Below are 19,543 nucleotides of genomic sequence, written 5' to 3' on the forward strand. Positions count from 1 at the left end.
CATCCCATTGCAATTACTTCTACTCTTTCTAAAGTAATGGAGAAATCAATTAACCGCCAACTCTTAACCTTCTTAGAAACCTTCAGTCTGATCAACGATCGCCAGTATGGATTCCGTCAGTGTCGATCCACTGGTGATATTCTGGCTTATGTTACCCTTTTATGGACCAATTCAATGGAAAGGTAAGGTGAAACACAAGTAGTTGCTCTTGATACCTCAAAGGCTTTCGATTGTGTTGGGCATAAAGGTCTTCTAAACAAGCTTCCATGTTATGGTTTGCCAACTGTTTTTAGTAATTGGTTATCCAGTTTTCTCTCTGATCGCGATGGTAGATGGCTCTCTGTCTTCTTACTTCTCCACTAATGCCGGTGTCCCCCAAGGTTCAGTTCTTTCTCCCACTCTTTTCCTCTTGTATACTAATGACCTTCTTGCATTGACTGGAAATCCTATCCATAGTTTTTGCGATGATAGCACATTGCATTCCACTTTCCATTTTGAGAAACCTTGTCCTGCTCAATGAGCTTCAACTTCTTGAATATCTGCTACCAATTCCTTAAATGCCAATCTTCAGGCAATTCTCCAGTGGGGCAAAGACAACTTAGTTGATTTCAACCCTTCTAAAACTCAGTCTTGTCTTATATCTCGCAAAAAGGATTCTTCTGCTTCTCTGTTTATCTTTAGTGACACTCCAATTTCTAGGCAAAATGATATATCTCTTTTGGGGATTGCCCTGACTTCTAATCTCTCTTGGCACAAGCACATTACAAATATTGCTTCCTCTGCATCGAAGAAACTTAGTTTTCTCTTTCGCTCTCGGCGTTACTTTTCTTTCAAACAGCTGCTCACTCTGTATAAATCGCAAATCCGTCCAGCCATGGAATATTGTTCCCACATCTGGGGTGGTGGGAATAATACCTCTCTCAGGCTTCTTGATTCCATTCAGAAGAGGGCAGTTAGGTTAAATAATGATTCATCTCTAACAGAGTCTCTCCACTCACTGTCTCATAGACGTACTGTTTTTGCTGCATGCCTCTTCTACAGATACTTCCATGGGCACTGTTCTTCTGAATTGGCTTCTATAATTCCCGCTCTCTCTTTCAAAACAGTCCGGACACGTGCCGCCACCAGCCAACATCCATGTACTGTCCAACTTCAAACTCACAGAACCAACTTTTCATCATCCTCGTTTATTCATTCAACTGCCGTTTTCTGGAACAACCTTTCTTCATATGTATTTCCTGAAAATTACAGTCTACAGAAGTTTAAGTCCAATGTCAACAAATATCTTCTTTCATCTTCTCAACCTCCAACCCAAGCACAGTACTAAATACTATAGGTTCTAATACCTCTTGTGTTTGGGGTTTACATAAAAAAAAAATAATAATAATGAATTCTAAATGGAAAACCTTCAGTGACTTAATCTTGGAGGCTACTAGGCTTTTCATACCAACTAAGAAATACAGTAAACCCCCGCTATTCGTGTGGGTTATGTTCCTGAGAAATGCCCCGAATACTGAAAACGCGAATACTGAGTTATGGATCCCGTAGTAATAAAGAGGTTCCATTCCAAACTATGAAATATATAAGAAAAACTAGTCTAAAATTTTGTCTGTTTGTATTATATGTACCTTCATAATATGACTATGTACATAGACAGACAGTACATAGTGAAATGCAAGCATATGGCATCGAAATGAAAATAAGAAACAATTTAATATTAAATGTAATATTTATTAGAAATTTCAAACAAATCTTTCAAACCAGCGCCTTTGCTAGCTAAAAACTTATCCCGCCAGTGCTATCACCAGTTTCGCTAAAGTGTTGATAAAGGAGTTTGCCTTTTTATGAATGATGAGTGAACTTAACGGAATTTTATTTTGAGTTCGGTCTTCTGTCCGCAGATTTAAAACTTTTTATATTTTTTTCTAATTTAACATCACGAGTTACAGAGCAAATTTTTGAAGCAATTAGCGCATTTTCACGGACACTATGGCTGATTTTTTCTTCCGATTTTTTGATTGATCGTACCATTCACTCATTGATTTTATAATGTTTTGCCACTGAGGAAACACTTTCACCATTAGAAATTTTGTTCAATAAGTCAATTTTATTCGCTAATGTCATCACCTTCTTTGATATTTTCACATTTCCCTTGTTATTCGTAGCTATATTTTTGTACGGATTATAACTTGTCCACAATAAAGTCACTTTCTTCCATTAACACACTCGAAAAAGTCTGTTTTACACTGCAAAACGGTAGATTTATCACTTTTGTAAGCATATCAATTTATAAATTGATAAATTTATTCAATTTATAAGCATATAAATTAAAAGCAAACGACGAAATCTTCCATGACAAGCGCATAACACATACTGAACAAGGATTAGTGAGAAACATCCACGCTCACGATTTTGTCACCCCCCGCCACCCACTGAGCGCTGTTTTGGCCGGGAAAGATAATTTTAGACATGCCCATGTTTTTTTATGGCGGAAAATGTTCACAGCGCTTTAAAATTCGCATTTTTTTATGTTTCATTTTATATTAAATCAGCGACCACGAATACGCGAAACCGTGAATACAGATACCGCGAATAACGGGGGGTTTACTGTACTGTTCAAGGTTCAGGCCTAAATGGATGTTGGATGAATTAACGAGGCTCGTGGCAGAGAAGAAGAATGCATGGTATGCATATAAATTATCAGGTGACACAGAAGCCTATGGCAGATATAAACTAGTCTGTAACCAAGTCACAAAGGAGGTTAGTCAGGCTAAAGCAGATTACGAGAACTCTTTGGCAAAGGACACAAAGAAAAACAGCAAGGAGTCCTTTACTTATGTAAACTCTAGGAGGAAAGGGATGAATCAGATTGGTCCTCTTAACATAGATGGTTCGACTATTGATGATCCTGCTGAAATAGCTGATAAACTGAATGAGTATTTTGCAACTACATTCACACATGAGGAGTTATTCAAGGAGGGGAATGCCAGAAGTTTATCAAACTTTAACAGGGAGCAAAGTGATTTTGTAATAACTGAGAGCAAAGTGGAGGAGAAATTGTTGAAGTTAAACATAAATAAGGCACCTGGGGCAGATGGAATCTCTCCAGTTATAATGGAGGCAGCAAGGGAAGTAACCAAACCCTTAGCCATAATTATGACAGCATCCTTAGAGTCAGGGGAGGTCCCCATGGACTGGAGATGTGCAAATGTATCCCCAATTCACAAAGGGAGGTGCAAAGGGTGACACAAATAATTATAGACCTGTCATTTTAACTTCTGTTCTGGAGAAAATAATGGAGTCACTGGTCAAAGAAGTGAAACAGGATCACCTAGATAAGACAGCAGTAATAGTTCACGCACAGCATGCATTTGTTAAGAGGAAGTCTTGTCTGACCACTTTGATTGGATACTATGATGTGGTCACAAAGGAACTGAATGCAAAAAATAATTTTGATATCATATACCTGTATTTCAGTAAAGCTTTTGATTGCACGTGGAAGACTGCTGTACAAATTGCAGTGGTATGGCATTAAGGGCAAGTCACTCCAATGGATAAAGGGATGGTTGAGTGAAAGATGGCAAATAGGGTTAATAAATGGACACTTCTGTATGTGGACTAATCTTATTATTATCAGAGTCACCCAGGGTTTTTTTGCTGGGACTATTGTTGTTTTGTGTATTTATCAATGATATCGATCAGGGTATATCAGGCTTAATGTCCAAGTTTGCAGATGATACAAAGGCTGTGAGGGTTGTTTATAACAGTAATGACAGTATGCTACTGCAACAGGATCTAGAAAAGTTAGGTAGCCCAGCTGCCTAACTTTTCTAGATTCTGTGGCAACTGAAGTTTAACATTGACAAATGCAAAGTATTCCATATGGGTAGCAGTAACCCAAGAGAAATGTACCAACTGTGTGGTACTACACTCAGGTAAGTGGAGAATGAAAGAGACCTGGGGGTAATTGCGCAGTCAGATATGAAGTTTTCTGAGCGGTACAGACAGGCTGCCAGAGTAGGTCATGGGGTATTGTCAATGATATACAGGAATTTTGCAAGCAGGGACAAGGAGATGATTATCCCTTTGTATTAGGCAATAGTCACCTTGAGTACTGTATATAGGTCTGCAGGCCTCATTTTAGGAAGGATGTAGAGTTGCTAGAATGAGTACAGAGAAGGGTAACAAGACTGGTGAAAGGAACAAAGGGGTGCTCTTATGAAGAAAGGCTTAAGTTCTGCAAATTACAGCATCTGGAGACTTAGGTGCCTGCGGGGTTACTTGATCGAGGTGTATAAGGTCTTGAATGGTTTGAGCAGGATCAATGCTGACAGGATACTTCTGCTTGCTCAGATTAAAAACCTGAGGGGCATAGATTCAAATCAAGGAGAGACAGTTGTAGAATAGATGTGCGGAAGTTTGCCTTTAGTCAGCGGGTAGTTGATTGCTATAACAGACTTCCATCAGTTGTTGTAAGTTGATAGCTTAAATAAATTTAAGGCTGATCTAGACAAACATTTGCAGTGACCAGATGGGTGAAATGGGAAGGCTTTATTTATTTTTTTTTTTTCTGATGCTGTATAAACTTGCTTTCTTGCATCATATGCCTCAAATAATGCTAATGATAAACAAGTCATGGTTATCATAAAGTTCCAGGTGTCCAGAAGTTGGTTAAGGTCAATAAAACCAAAGCTGACTAAATTTTTGCCACTGGAACTAGTGTGGATTTTGAAACAACTTTGATATCAATTAACTCTTGCTGCCTCACAAAACAAGTTTGTGTTTAGAAGAGATGCACTTAAAGGCTGATTTTGACCCCACATTAAAAAAATTCTACTGTCATTCAGCAGAATGACTAGGAAGAGGGGTGTGCACATGACTGGGTATCAGTAATGGTTAACCATGTCACTTTCTAGAAGATCCCTCATATTATCAACTTATAGCAGTTGATAATATGAGGAGGGTTCATATTAACAGCCTGTTCTATTGATCTAGTTCAGTGGCCAAGAATGTGTGCCACTTGTGACCCACACAACTCTTATTGGTGACCCACATCCCTAATGTTAAAATATTAAAAAAAAATTATACAAGCACTTTAAAAATATACACCAAATAGTTCCAAATCACATGAAATTTTGGGACACCAAAGGATATTGCCAAATTGTGGTCTCATATCAGCATTGTCTTCATCTGTAAGCCCTTTTAACATTTTTGTTTTCTGGAACAGTGGACTGAAAATGGGTTCCCTTAAGTACACTTTTCTGTTTATGGAATAGAAAACAGTCACAAGGGGTTAGGTGTGGTGAGTATGATGTATGTTCATGTAGGATGTAGAGAGCACATTGTGTGCTGGAGCATTGTCGTGATGGTGCATCTAATCATCCTTCCACAATTTAAGTCGTCTCCTTCAAATTTTTTTGCACAGCCTTGTCAGAGCTTCAACGTAGTTTTTTTTTTTTTTTTTTTTTTGTTCGGGTTGTTTCATCTTTCATTGCATTGACTGTCTTTTAGTTTCTGGGTTGTACTGCAACAGCCAACTTTTATCTTAATTAATTACAGTAATCAGAAAGTCTGAATCTTTTCAATTTTTTTTTTTTTTTTTCAAATCGTCTTCGCAAACTTGGAGTCTTCTCATTTTTTGATATTCATTCAAAATTTTTGGCACCATCTTGGCACACACTCTTTTCTCATGCCTAAATTTTTAGTTAAAATTTAACTGTTTCTTTGACCATAATTCAATTGTATTCGCTCTCTATGAGATATCTACCCAGTTAATAGAGGCCGTGTAGTCCCTTAAGGCATTATAATTTCCTTTCCTGAAATTAGAACCCATTCCTTTGCCTTTAACTACTACTACTTAGTAGTAGTAGTTACTACTAGTAGAACTCCGTGCTCACTTCCTGAACTGTCAGCCCTATTATGTCATCTGGTTCAATGGTGATGATGAGGTCTAGAGTATTCTTTTCCCTAGTACTTTCCCTGACACGTTGATACAAATAACAATCATCTAGTTGATTTAAAAAATTTGCCCCAAGTGAAGTTTCCTTCCCATTTGCTCCAATCAGAGGCAAATTGAAATCACCCATAATAAGACATTCACGCTTACTTGCCCATTCCATTTGCATGTCGAGGCTCTCATCATAACCTTCACAATCACCTGGCCTGTAGATTATTCCCACTCTCATTATACCTTTGCTTCCGCACCATACAGATTGTATACTAGCGTGCAAAACGTCTGAATCCGAGAAAGCTTTCGTCATGCTCAGACTACTTTTGATAAGAAGCATGACCCCAACGCCCCTTCTATCTTCCCTGTCCTTCCTAAATATATTATACATACTGTACTGAAACTCATCCCTTATCACCAGGTGGCACCATTTTTCTGTAAGCTCTTTTATGTCAGCATTACTTGTCCTAACCAGCAGTTCGAATTCACTCATTTTATTGACTACACTTCTGACATTACTGTATAAACAGTTAAGACTTGGTGTTCTTGTATAGTTAACTCCTCCTGAAAGTTATTTAAGCTCGCTTCCCTGGAATTTGCTACCCGCTCATTTGAAACGCTTTTTCCCTCAGAACATCTTGCTACTATGTTCTGTTGCGGTAACAAATACTCTTGAGGTATCTGCAAGAGTTAATTTGACCAATACTATTAGATAAACGTATCTATATTACCCTTGTCCCCACCCCCCCCAAACTAGCAGAGTTCCTGAACCTTTAAGGTATCCTCAATAATACTGGCAAAACCTTTTTCACCACCATTGTTTAAATGTATCCCGGTTCTACAAAACACATTCCTTCTACCTACAAGTGCAGGCCAAGCTGATAGAAATTTCCCCCCCAAAAGCCCTGCAGAGTCCTTCAAGTATTGAGTTAATCCATAAGGCTTTCAGCATATAATCCCTCCTATTGTGCCTGGGCAGAATTGCAGACACCTAGACATTGTGACCTAACTCGCGACATTTCTTCAGCATGGCCCTCAAATCGTTAGATCATGTATGCTTAATGTCCTTAGTCCCCACATGAATAATAATATTCTCTTTCCACCCCCCCCCCCTTAAAATCTGACAGTCTGTTGGTAACATCATTAATAGTTGCTCCTAGCAGACATACCCTAGTTCTAGTCCACATATCCTTATTACAAAAAATATTTCCCATTTCTCTGACAATGGAGTCTCCTAATTTTCTGAGCAGTGTAGGCGGTTTGCAATAGTAGCTCATGGTGTCTTGTCAATGATATACAGGAAATTTTCTAGCAAGGATAAGGAAGTGATTATCCCCTTGTATAAGGCAATGGTCAGGCCACACCTTGAGTACTATGTACAGGTCTGAAGGCCTCATTGTAAGAACGACGTAGAGCTGCTGGAACGAGTACAGAGAATGGCAGCAAAATTAGTGAATGGAACAAAGGGTTGCTTTTACGAATAAAGGCTTAAGTTTTGCAAATTACAGTGTCTGAAGACTAGGCACCTGCGAGATGATCTGATTGAGGTGTATAAAGCCTTGAATGGTTTGCACATGCTCAATGCTGATAGAATTCTTCCTCTGGCTCAGAATAACCACCTAAGAGAGCATAAATTCAAATTGAAGAAAGACAGTTGTAGCATACATTAGCCAGCGGGTGGTTGTTTGCTGGGAGAAACTTCCATCTGTTGTTGTAGAAGCTGATAGCTTAAATAGATTCTTCAAGGCAGAACTAGACAAACATTTCGAGCAAGTGAATGGGTGAGATGAGAAGTGGTTTTTTTTTTTGTTTTTTTTTTTGGCTGATGCTATATAAGCTTGCTTTCTTGCATCATGTGCATTTTCTAATGCTAATAGAACTAAGTCCTTTTGAACCAGAGTAGTTTGCACTTGGTTATTCTGTTCTAGGGCCCGAATCGGGAGTGCATCCCTTGGTAGGTTGCTAGTCTTCAGTCCCTGACAAGCTCCCAGTTACATTATTCTTGTGGGCAAGCACCCATTTTTTTTTCAGTGACTCAAATTGTTCTAGCAATGCACCAAATTGTAACTTGAGATCGGTGCACTCCTTACAATGGTGACAAAGAAAAGAATCTCCAAGTGAGCTAGGATTATACACTAGGTCGACCTTGGAATACATGCCACAGGTTCTGCAAAGGATAAAATCATGACTTGCCCATAAATCGCCATCGGCTCTTATGAGTCATGGTATCCTCTGACGAAGTGTTCAAAGTGAATCTTGTAATAACCATTATGAAATTTACTAATTATTAATAAAACAAACTTTCAAAATTATTTTTATAATATAACAAAAATAAATCAAACTATTATGGGGAAAAAACTTATTAAAATAAACTGTACAGTATACTAAAAAACCTTTGAAATCCTGCTCTACATCACCAATCCAGCTTTAAACCCTCTTATATATTTTTCTTTAATGTTGCTATGGAGAGCTGTAATAGGCACATCCACTTGCCACGAATGCCAACACTAGTAATTCTTGTCAAGGAACGGTTGTCATGTGCTGTTGTTTCCAAAAATGTGCTTTGTAAATAATGTAATGTATTTGAAAGGAAGCTATATTCTCCAGAGCTATATAAAGGTAGCTATATTCTCCAGAGCTATATAAAGGTAGCTATATTCTCCAGAGCTATATAAAGGTAGCTATATTCTCCAGATATGTCCAGAGATAGCTGTTTTTAATTAGTGTTCCACTGACATACTCTTTAATTGCATCTCTAGGTGAGGGGAGAAAGTGGGAGTCTACATGATTTGTTGCTGAGGAGTCTTGTTGTTTAAATTACTCTGCAACTGAATAATGGATATAGCATTAGCATTAGTAGAGGCATACAATGCAAGAAAGCAAGCTTATGCAGCATCAGCCCAAAAAAAAAACCTCTCCCATTTCACCCTTCCGTTCGTTCCAAATACCTGTCCAGCTCAGCTTTAAATTTATTTAGGCTATCAACTTCCACAACAAAGGATGGAAGTCTGTTCCGCCAACCAACTACCCACTGGCTAAAGGCAAACCTCCGCACATCTATCCTACAACTGTCTTTCCTCAATTTGAATGTATGCCCTCTCAGGTGATTATTCTGAGCAAGACAAAAAATTACATCAGCATTGAGCATGCTCAAACCATTCTAGGCATTATACACCTCACCAGTGCCTAGTCTCCAGACACTACAATTTGCAAAACTTGAGCAACCCTTCGTTCCATTCACTAATCTTGTTGCCCTTCTCTGTACTCGTTCCAACAGCTCTACATCCTTCTTAAAATGAGGCCTCCAGACCTGTATACAGTACTCAAGTTGTGGCCTGACCATTGCCTTATACAAGGGGATAATCACCACTTTATCCCTGCTAGAAAAATTCCTGTATATCATTTACAAGACACCATGAGATACTCTTGCAGACCGTCTGCACTGCTCAGAAAACTTCATATCTGCCTGCACAATTACCCCCAGTTCCTTTTCATTCTCTACCACTGTCAGCGTAGTACCACAGAGTTGATACATTACTCTGGGGTTACTGCTTCCCATATGTAGTATTTTACATTTGTCAATGTGAAACTTGATTTGCCACCTCTCAGCCGATCTGTCAACTTTTCTAGATAATGTTGCAGCAGCATACTGTCATTAGTGTCCTTAACAACCATGCCAACCTTCATATCATCTGCAAACCTGGACATTAAGCTTGATATAACATCATCAATATCATTTATAAATACAGAAAACATCAATGGACCTAACACTGAACCCTGAGGGACTCCACTAATAACATTAGTCCATGATGAGCAGTGTCCATTGATTACCACTCTGTCTTCTCCCACTCAACCATCCTTTTATCCATAGCAGCAATTTGCCTCCGATGCCACACTGCTCCAATTTGTGCAGCAGTCTTCCATGTGCAACAGTATCAAAAGCTTTTCTAAGATCCAACTATATGATATCAAAGTTATTCCCTGCATCCAGTTCCTTTGTGACCACATCATAGTATCCAATCAACTTGGTCAGGCAAGACTTTCCCTTAATAAAACCGTGCTGTGTCAGAGTTATAACTGAAGTCTTGTCTAGATGATCCTGCAGTGCTTCTTTAACCAGTGCCTCCATTAATTTTCCTGGAACGTAAGTTAAACTAACAGGTCTATAATTACTTGTGTCACCCTTTGATCCTCCTTTGTGAATTGGGGGTCACATTTGCACGTCTCCAGTCCATGGGTACCTCCCCGGAGTCCAAGGAAGCTCTCATAATTGTGGCTAAGGGTTTGCTTACTTCCTTTGCTGCCTCCTTTAATATAACTGGATAGATCACATCCACCCTGGATGCTTTTTTTATGTTCATCTTCAACAATTTCTCCTGCACTTTCCTCTCAGTTATTACAAAATCATCTAGCTCACTGCCAGAGTTTAAATCACCTGTGGCATTCCCCTCTCTGAATAAATCCTCATGTGTGAATGTAGATGCAAAATACTCATTTAGTTTGGTAGCCACCTGAGCAGGATCATCAACAGTTGAACCATCAATATCCAGTGGACCAATCTGATTCAACCCTTTCCTTCTAGAGTTTACATAGGTAAAGAACTTGTTGCTGTTTTTCTTTGCATCCTTTGCCAAAGATTTCTCATAATCTGCCTTTGCCTGCCTAATCTCCTTTGTGACTTGGTTACAGACCAGCTTATATCTATCGTAGGCTCCCATGTCACCCATTAATTTATATGTATCCCATGAATTTTCCTTCTCTGCCATATGTCTAATTAGTTCATCTAACATCCATTTAGGCCTAAACCTTGAATGATATTTCTTAGTTGGTATGTAAAGCCTAGTAGCTTCCAAGATAAATTCTTTGAATGCCTCCCATATTGAATTTACTGCTGGTAATATCATCAGTTGGTCCCACCATATAGAATTTAAATACTGTGTCAGACCACAGTAGTCGCCTTTACGAAAGCAAACGCCCTTCCCTTTACCCCTGATGGTCGTTACCTCTTTGAGTAAATCCCACTTCAGCACACTGTGATCACTGCCACCTAGTTCTTCCTTTATCTGCAGATTCGGAATTCATGAAGAATCACTACTGATAATCAGATCAAGAGTATTACTCCCTCTAGTTGCCTCCCGAACATGCTGATGTAGAAAACAATCATCCAGTGTGACTTGGTTACAGACCAGCTTATATCTATCGTAGGCTCCCATGTCACCCATTAATTTATATGTATCCCATGAATTTGAATGTGTGTGTGTGTGTGTCTAACTCACAGTATCCGGGAAATTATAAGATCCCTGATTTTTACTGGCCCACTCTATTTTCCTGTACAGTTGTTTTTTATACTCGTCAGAGTTATTAGGACAATAACACACACTCCTACTCTCGATTTTGATCTCCCAATGCTTATGTCACACCAAACTGATTCGACACTGCGCTGTCCAGCCATATCAACTGGCTCTATTTCCTTGGATTGTGTGTTTCTTAACTAATAGTATAATCCCCTCCTCCCTTCCTATCCTATCTATCCTTCCTGTACACATTGCACTCCCCAGATTCCAGTTCTGAATTCCTTATATCTGTGTGACACCACGTCTCTGATATCCCAACAATATCTGCCTTTGATTTTTTGAGCAATACCTCGAATTCATCAAATTTATTTACCAAACTCCTACCATTGTTCTATATACAAGTGTACATGCACCTGTTCCTATTCTTAACTACCCTAGCACAACCCATGTGTTTACTTGTACCGCAATGACTCCCAGCAGTCTGAAATACCTGCCTCACGCTCCTTACATCGCGCACACACAAAGACATTCCCCTTGGCAGTATCATGTCCCGTATCTGATTGCTCCACAAACATCAAGCAAGCAGTGCATTTTAAAAGGCTGTGATTCAGAGGGCAACTCCCCCCCCCCCATTTCTCCCCTGAGCCACATCACTCCCATTAGCTTCATCCTTTTGCTTTGCTGCTCTGGTTTGAGTCATGAATTTCATAAAATTTCAATTTCAGTAGAAAATTATAACCTAAACTTGTATCCCAATGCAGTTATAACACTATATATCTATATATATTTTTTTCAGTGTCAAGTTTTATCTCTGAGCTTCGTTATGACTTCCGTATCAAGTTATGTATTAATTAATAATGTTATGTTTGTAAAATCTAAGTCGTTATATGTATTTAGTTAAAAAGTACAATTTAATTGACAATGAAGTTTATTAATAAATTTTACTGATTAATTGATAATATTATATACTATACTAAGCTAATTCTATCTAGTATGGAATATAACGTATCGTATAACAATGGCGGCAAGTTACGAACGGTAAATCTACGGACACTTAAGTATTAATTAACTTCCAAAATCTTGCTGTCTCTATTTAGAATAAACCAAGAATCTTAACTAGGTCTATAAGCTACTTATAGAAAATAATTTAATATAACAATTAGTCAATAAAGCGGCTAAATATATCCAAAAAACTTCCCGTTCGCCCATATAGAGAAGCGAATATACAGCCAATTTTTAGATAATATTTTCGTCCTGTAAATACGGTAGTAGGATGTATAGTATATACAGTGGTGGACAAAAAAACTGCATCACTTGTGTGAATTTTGCAAATAATGATTTGCACTGCATTGTTGATTGTAGAAATGTTCGAAACCCATTTGTTAGATGGGATATATATTTCTGTGAATGAAATCCAATAGAAAATCCACCTGTTACACCTAATTGCCATAAATATCTTCCCAAAGGGCAAAATGCGTAATCCAAACATACATTTTATTGCATTTTCATGTACAAACTAAAATGAAAAATTAACGTAATAATATTATGTACTGTAAATCAGCAAAATAAGTCCTCAATATTTTGTTGTTCCCCCTCGGGCTGCAATTACAACTTTGCAATGATCTGGAATAGTTAATCAACTTCTGGATATATGGTTGCCAAATTTCTTGGTACCACACCCTTACAATGCTCTACTGCAGCTGAATCTTACTTGTTGGCTTCTTCTAGCAATTTTAGGCGACATTATTTACCAGCAATTTTCAATAGGGGTTCAAATCTGGACTGTTGCCTGGCCAGTCCAACACTGTAATACTAGCATTTATGAGGTATGACTGCACTTTAAGGGAGAAAAACGACGGAGAACATTGTTGTAAGTATGTTTTAAGCCTTGTGAGACAAAAAGACAAACTCATCGTTAAATCTAAATAGCATAAAACTTACCGATTTTGCTGTGTGGCAATCCCTAATAACGGGTTTCAGGCACTCCTCCGAAATAATAGTGTAAGTTTCTGCATTCACCATTCCATTAATAAAATTAATTTGTCTCACCCCTTTGCATGTTATGCCTCCGATTTTCATTTTCTGACATATTGCTTCCCATCTGAGCCATGCAGGTTGAATTTTGATTCGTCGAAAAGATGACTGTGTCTCATTGCTCTTTTGTCCATGAAACATGCATTTTAGCCCAAGCATCTTGCTTCTTACTCATTTGTTGGGTCAACAAAAGCTTCTTCTAGGGCCGATAGGCATGCAGACCACATTCCGAAAGCTGCCTTTGGAGAGTTAGTGCACTTGTTTTGACACCATAGGCCATCTCAAAGTCCAGTTTTAGATCAGGAGTACTAGTATGGCAATTACGAAGGCATAGCCGTTTCAAATCTCAATCTTGGGAAGGCATAGTCACTCTCTTATGGCCTGATCCAGGTCTTCTCTTTACATAACCGGTTTCACACTTTAATTTCAGCACCCAGGATACTGTTGACTAGTGGCAGCCTATTTTATCAGCAATAGCATGTGTAGAAAGCCCTTCTTGGGACAGAGCAACAGCTACACTGTTTTTTTTTCTTGATGTCAACTGAACATATGGAGCCATGCTTACACCTCTGCAAAACAGGATACTAATGAGCGTGTATACCTTTCCAACACTGTATTTATAGAAACGGCTGATGCAGTACTTTGCAATTACTATCTGATGCAATAGAAGTGTTATCTGACAATACTTTTCCTTTGCGACAAACAAAATGACTGTAATTAAACAATATCTTATACGTTTCACTACAAGTGTTACTTTTTTTAAGGTGATGCGGTTTTTTTTGTCTGCCATTGTACAATACTCACGTTTTACAGCAGTCAATGTGAAATTGCTAGTTCTTTGAACTACTTTTTTCATAATTTGTTTTGGTGAACATGATCATATCTATGGTATATCCAAAACTGCAGTATGAAAAGGTGTTATATCAAGGTTGCACTATATTTTGTTTCAATTACTTGTGTTTATCTGACATCTGATAAAGTTGGTTAAATTATTGTTTACATGGTTTTCAAAGTTGCTTATTAAAGAAATGTAGTGTACCACCATTAAACTGTATCATTATAACAATGATATATAGCTGCAATTTGCATAGTATTGATTATAGTATTCTTATGGAATGATAAAAATGCAATTTAGTAATGTTTTTGTATATAATTTGGTGTGTGTGTGTGTGTGTGTGTGTGTGTGTGTGTGTGTGTGTGTGTGTGTAGTTATATTAGAAGTCCATAAGTTTTTTTACTAGGTCCAGAGAATATAAATGATGTAACATGTGTTATGTAATCTATAATAATTTGCACTGCCATCAAACAAGCAGAATTAGTGTAGCATAATTATTTTCATATCTGTTAGTTTTGGATATTGTATTTAAATTAAATTTAGACTAAAATCATGCCTCAGACAAGAGCAGCAAATTAATGGATTCAAAGTAGCGGAATGCTTTGATTTGGGAGAGAACTTCCAAAGGCAGTTAACCTACAAATTGTGACTACAATATGTAATACTTGTTCCCTTTTTATGGAGCTACCTGTAGCAGAACATGATACGGCCATGTGGGTGCCTTTGTGTGTGCTTGTTGCAAAGAGCATGAGGATGTTAAGTGCAAATTCAGAGTTATAATGAGTTTATGTGGAAATGTGAATAGTAGGGCTGCTGCCCTCGATGGACTACAAGTGACAAACTCATCAAGCACTCAGCTGCCCAGTCCAGTGTGTGAGCACATGCCTCAGCATTAGACATACAACACTTTCTAAAGCAGAGATCTTTTATCTCACATTAGGAGCAGGGCATATCTGCCAAGGTCTAAAGTTAATGTGTTGTAGAGCAGCTGTTATATTTTCAGGACAGTGTTAGGTAGGTCATGAAACTGCCAGCCTTTGGGAGGGGGCACTAACTCTAATACATAATGTGTAGCTGCAGACAGATATAAATGATTCTTGCACTGCTTTTATTGGAAAATGAGATGTCAGGAATTTCAAGACCTGCTGGGGTCCTCTTGGGACAGGCAAATATATGGCTGTCACTGTGTTAGGGTTACTAATTGTAAAAACAGGTGAATGTATACTTGAATGTACACTAATGCCATGGGTAAATAAATGTAATGAATTTGATTAGTAAATAAATTTTATAAAAACTTGATTTGAAGTATGTGAAATCATCAAATGCAAACATTGTAAGGATATCAGAGACATGGTGTCAGTGAGATGGGCTGAAGGTTTTAATATAAGTGCTGAAGATTTTAATTTTGGCAGTAAAATGTGTGAAGAAAGGATAGAGACTGGATGGGAGATTATGCTCTTAGTTAAGAAGCATAAAACGTAAAGCAATGCATCCACTTGACAAAGGTGGCCAGTGCAGTGTTGAGTCAGTTTGGTTTTATGTAAGCAATGGGAAACAGAAGTGAGAATAGGAGTGTGTTATAAGCCTAATGACTGTGATGAGTATAATGAGCAACTGTACAGACATAGAATGGGCCAATAAATCAGAATGTCTTATTATGGGGGGATTAACTTTCCAGATATTGACTCAGTTAGTCATTCACACAGTAGCAAGACTTTTGCAGATTCATTGGATAAATATTTTCTACGCCATCATGTTAGAGAGGCAATGAGAGAAAGCATTACTTGTGAACTGATTATTACCAGTGACTGTATGTAAATTAAGAATCTGCAGATAAAACACACGCTTGGTGTAGTGATCATAGTGTATTGATTTACTTAAAGGTATAACTACTGTCAAGGGCAAAGGGAAGGCTTTTGCTTTTTAAATGTGACTACAGTCATCTCTGACAGTTTTAAAATTTTATACAGCAAGACCAATTGTTGATGTTACCAACAGAAAGTTCTAAATGGGAAACATTCAGGTAAGTAACAATAGAAGACACTAAGGTTTTCATACCATCTAAGAGTTTAAGGCTTAGACCTAAATGGATGTCAGATTACTGATGAGACTTGTGGCAGAGAATAAAAGTGCATATAAATTACCAGGGTACAGAATCCTACAGCAGCTTTAAACTAGTCTGCAATCAAGCAGCAAAGGCTTCTTTACTTATGTAAACACTAAGAGGAAGGGGAGGAATCCCATTGGTCCATTATATGTAAATGCTTTAATCATTGATGATCCTGCTCAGGTTGTTGAAAGACTAGGGATAGGAATGACAAAAGTATATCAATCTCTAACATGGAGCTAAATGATTTTGTGATATCTGAGAGGAGGGGGGGAAGAGAAATTGAAGCTAATTGTCAAAAAGGCAAATCAGGTGGATGGAATCTATCCACTTATATTAAAGTAGCCAGAAAAAGTGGTAGGCCAACCTTTAGCCATGATTACAAGAACATCCTTGGAATCAGGGTAAGTCCCTGTGAACTGGAGATGTGGGAATGTTTCCCCAATTCATAGAGGGAATAAAAGGATGATATAATAACGGCCTCCGTAGCCGAGTGGGCAGGAGCGGGAGTGCAGTAGCACACGCTCTTTGAGTAGACCGGGGTTCAAGCCCCTGACTGCTGAATACGGTCGATCTGCCAACCCGCACTGGACCAGCGTGGCAGATTATGGTCCATTTCCCTCAGCATGAATTGTTGAGGAGGCTTCCATCCTGCAGTGGGTTGATAATGGCTGCACTTTACTTTTTTTTTTTTTTTTATAATAATTACAAACCTATTAGCTTGACTTCTTTTACAGGGAAAATAATTGAGTCGCTGGCTAAAAAAGTAATGCAGGACATATTGTCTAGACAGGAATGCAATTGTACTGCAACCATCACATGGATTTGTTAAGGGGCAGTCTTTCCTGACCAATCTGATTAGATACTATGACATAATAACAAACGAACTGAATACAAAATTAATTTTGACATCATATACTTAGATTTCAGAAAAGCTTTTGATACTGTTTCACATAAAAAAAAACTGCTATAGAAAAATGCCAATGTGCAATTTAATTAAAGACATAGCTGATTTCAAAGGTAAAGGCTCTTGCTTTCATCAGGGTGACTACAATTGTCTCAGACAGTTTTTAAATTCTATGCACATGATGATGTTACCACCAGCAAATTCCAAATGGAAGCACTCAGGGTAGTAATCATAAAAGATGCTAAGCTTTTCATTACAACTAAGAAATACTGTTTAAGGCTTAGACTTAAATGAATGTCAGATGAACTGATGAAACTTGTGGCCAAGAAGGAAAAATTATCAGGTGATACAGAAGCCTATGGTATATATAAATATCTGGTGAGTATGGGCTTGGCACACCCAGGGTTCTGAGCTGGATATCATCATTCTTCTCTGTCTTGGTGATTCCTCTCTCTCTCTCTCTCTCTCTCTCTCTCTCTCTCTCTCTCTCTCTCTCTCTCTCTCTCTCTCTCTCTCTCTCTGTAACTCCTCGGAAATTTTTTTTTCGCCAGTGCAGCATAAGCCCCAGGCTTCTTGCACCATATGGCTAATAATAATCAAGGAAGTGGAACAAAAATTGTTGGAACTAAATACATAAAAGGTGCCTATGGTGTATTAAATTTATTCAATTATATTAAGGTAGGCAGCTTTATGGCTAAGAAAACTCTTACCCATAATTATGAGAGCATCCCTGGATTCAGGGGAAGTACCCGTGGACTGAATATGTGCGAATGTCTCTCCCAATTCACATTGGGAATCAAAAGGTGATGTAAGTAATTTCAGACCTGTTAACGTCTGTTCCCAAGAAAATAATGGAGTCACTGGAGTCATTAAAGAAGTAATGCAGGACCATCTAGACAGGAATGCAATTATACTGCGGTCGTAGCATGGAATTGTTAAGAAGCAGTCTTTTCTGACCAATCTGATTGAATATTATGATGCAGTAACCAAGGAATAGATTGCAAAAAATAATTTTGATAACATATACGTGGATTTCAGGAAGGCTTTTGATACTGTTGCACATAGACTGCTGTATAAACTGCAGCAATGTGGCATTCAGGTCAGGTTACTGCTGTGGATAAAAGGATGGTTGAGTAGGAGAAGACAGAGAGTAGTAATCAATGGACTAATGTTAGTGGGGTCCCCTAATCTTAAGCGTTGTTTTGTATATTTATCAATGATATTGATGAAAGTATATCAGGCTTAATATCCAAGTTTGATGATGATACTAAGGTTGTCGGGGTTGTTAATGTAAGTAATGGCAGTGTTGCTACTGCAACAGGATCTAGAAAAGTTGGGCAGATGGGCTGAGAAGTGGCAACTGAAGTTTGACATTGACAAATGCAAAGTACTGCATATGGGTAGTAGTACTAACCCAAGGGTAAGGTACCAACTGTGTGGTACTACACTCAGGACAATGGAAAATGAAAAAGACCTTGGGGGTAATTGTGCAGTTAGATATGAAGTTCTCTGAGCAGTGCAAATAAGTGCCTTAAAAAAAAAAAAAACCCATGTGCTATCCTGGCAGCCTGTCTGCACTCTGAGAAGTGCAGAGATGCTGCCAGGACAGCTCATGGGGCTTTGTCAGTGATGTACAGAAATGTTGCTAGCTGGGATAAGGAATTTATTATCCCTTTATACAAGGACATGGTTAGGCTGCATCTTGAGCTGTATACAGGTCTGGAGGTTTCACTTTAGGAAGGATATAGACTGCTGGAATAGGTGCTGAGAAAGCAACCAGATTGATGAAGGGAATAAAAGGGTGCACTTACTTCATGCCTGGAAACTAGGCACCTCTGGTAGATTTGATTGAGGTGTTTAAGGCCTGGAATGGATTGAGTAAGCTAAATGTTGAAGGCATTCTTCCTTTTGCTGATACTACAAGTGTGGGGGGGGAGTATAAATTCAAATTGAGGAAGGATGGTTGCAGGATAGCTATGTGGAAGTTTGCCTTCAAGCCAGTAGGTTGTTGATTGTTAGAACAAACTTCCATCTGTTGTTGTGAAAGCAGGTGATTTGAATAAATCACCTGGATTGTGACAGGTGTTGTGGAATGGTTTCTTTTCTTTCTTCCTTTTTTTTTTTTTTTTTTTTTGTATAAGCTTGCTTCAATCATAATTAGCCACTACTAGTGGTAATAATAATTTCAGCTGCAAAGAAAGTTTTCTCTTGGACTTCCAGTAGTGTATCCACTGCAGCAATGACCCTTTCATACACAAGCCATGAACCTTTCAAACCGCCCTCATTCGTGGGGTTCACAATAGTCCACCAAAAAAAACCAGTTAAAATAGGTAATCTGACTTTTACTTTTTTTTCCCTCATTTATTGCTGCAATTTCCATTGTTCTAATTGAAGGTTAGAAATGATTCGTGCACTTCCT

The 19,543-nt window shown here is 38.3% G+C and overlaps 1 protein-coding gene across 2 annotated transcripts in view; it reads left to right on the forward strand.

The window, feature by feature from the left end:
* Sec16 (endoplasmic reticulum export factor secretory 16) overlaps nucleotides 1–19,543 on the forward strand; it is a 592,575-nt gene that overhangs the window by 539,094 nt on the left and 33,938 nt on the right. The gene's annotated exons all lie outside the window — the stretch shown is intronic.

This window comes from Mastigoproctus giganteus, chromosome 2 (assembly GCF_048544385.1).
Source record: "Mastigoproctus giganteus isolate SK-2022 chromosome 2, ASM4854438v1, whole genome shotgun sequence".
In the NCBI taxonomy this organism is placed as follows: domain Eukaryota; kingdom Metazoa; phylum Arthropoda; class Arachnida; order Uropygi; family Thelyphonidae; genus Mastigoproctus; species Mastigoproctus giganteus.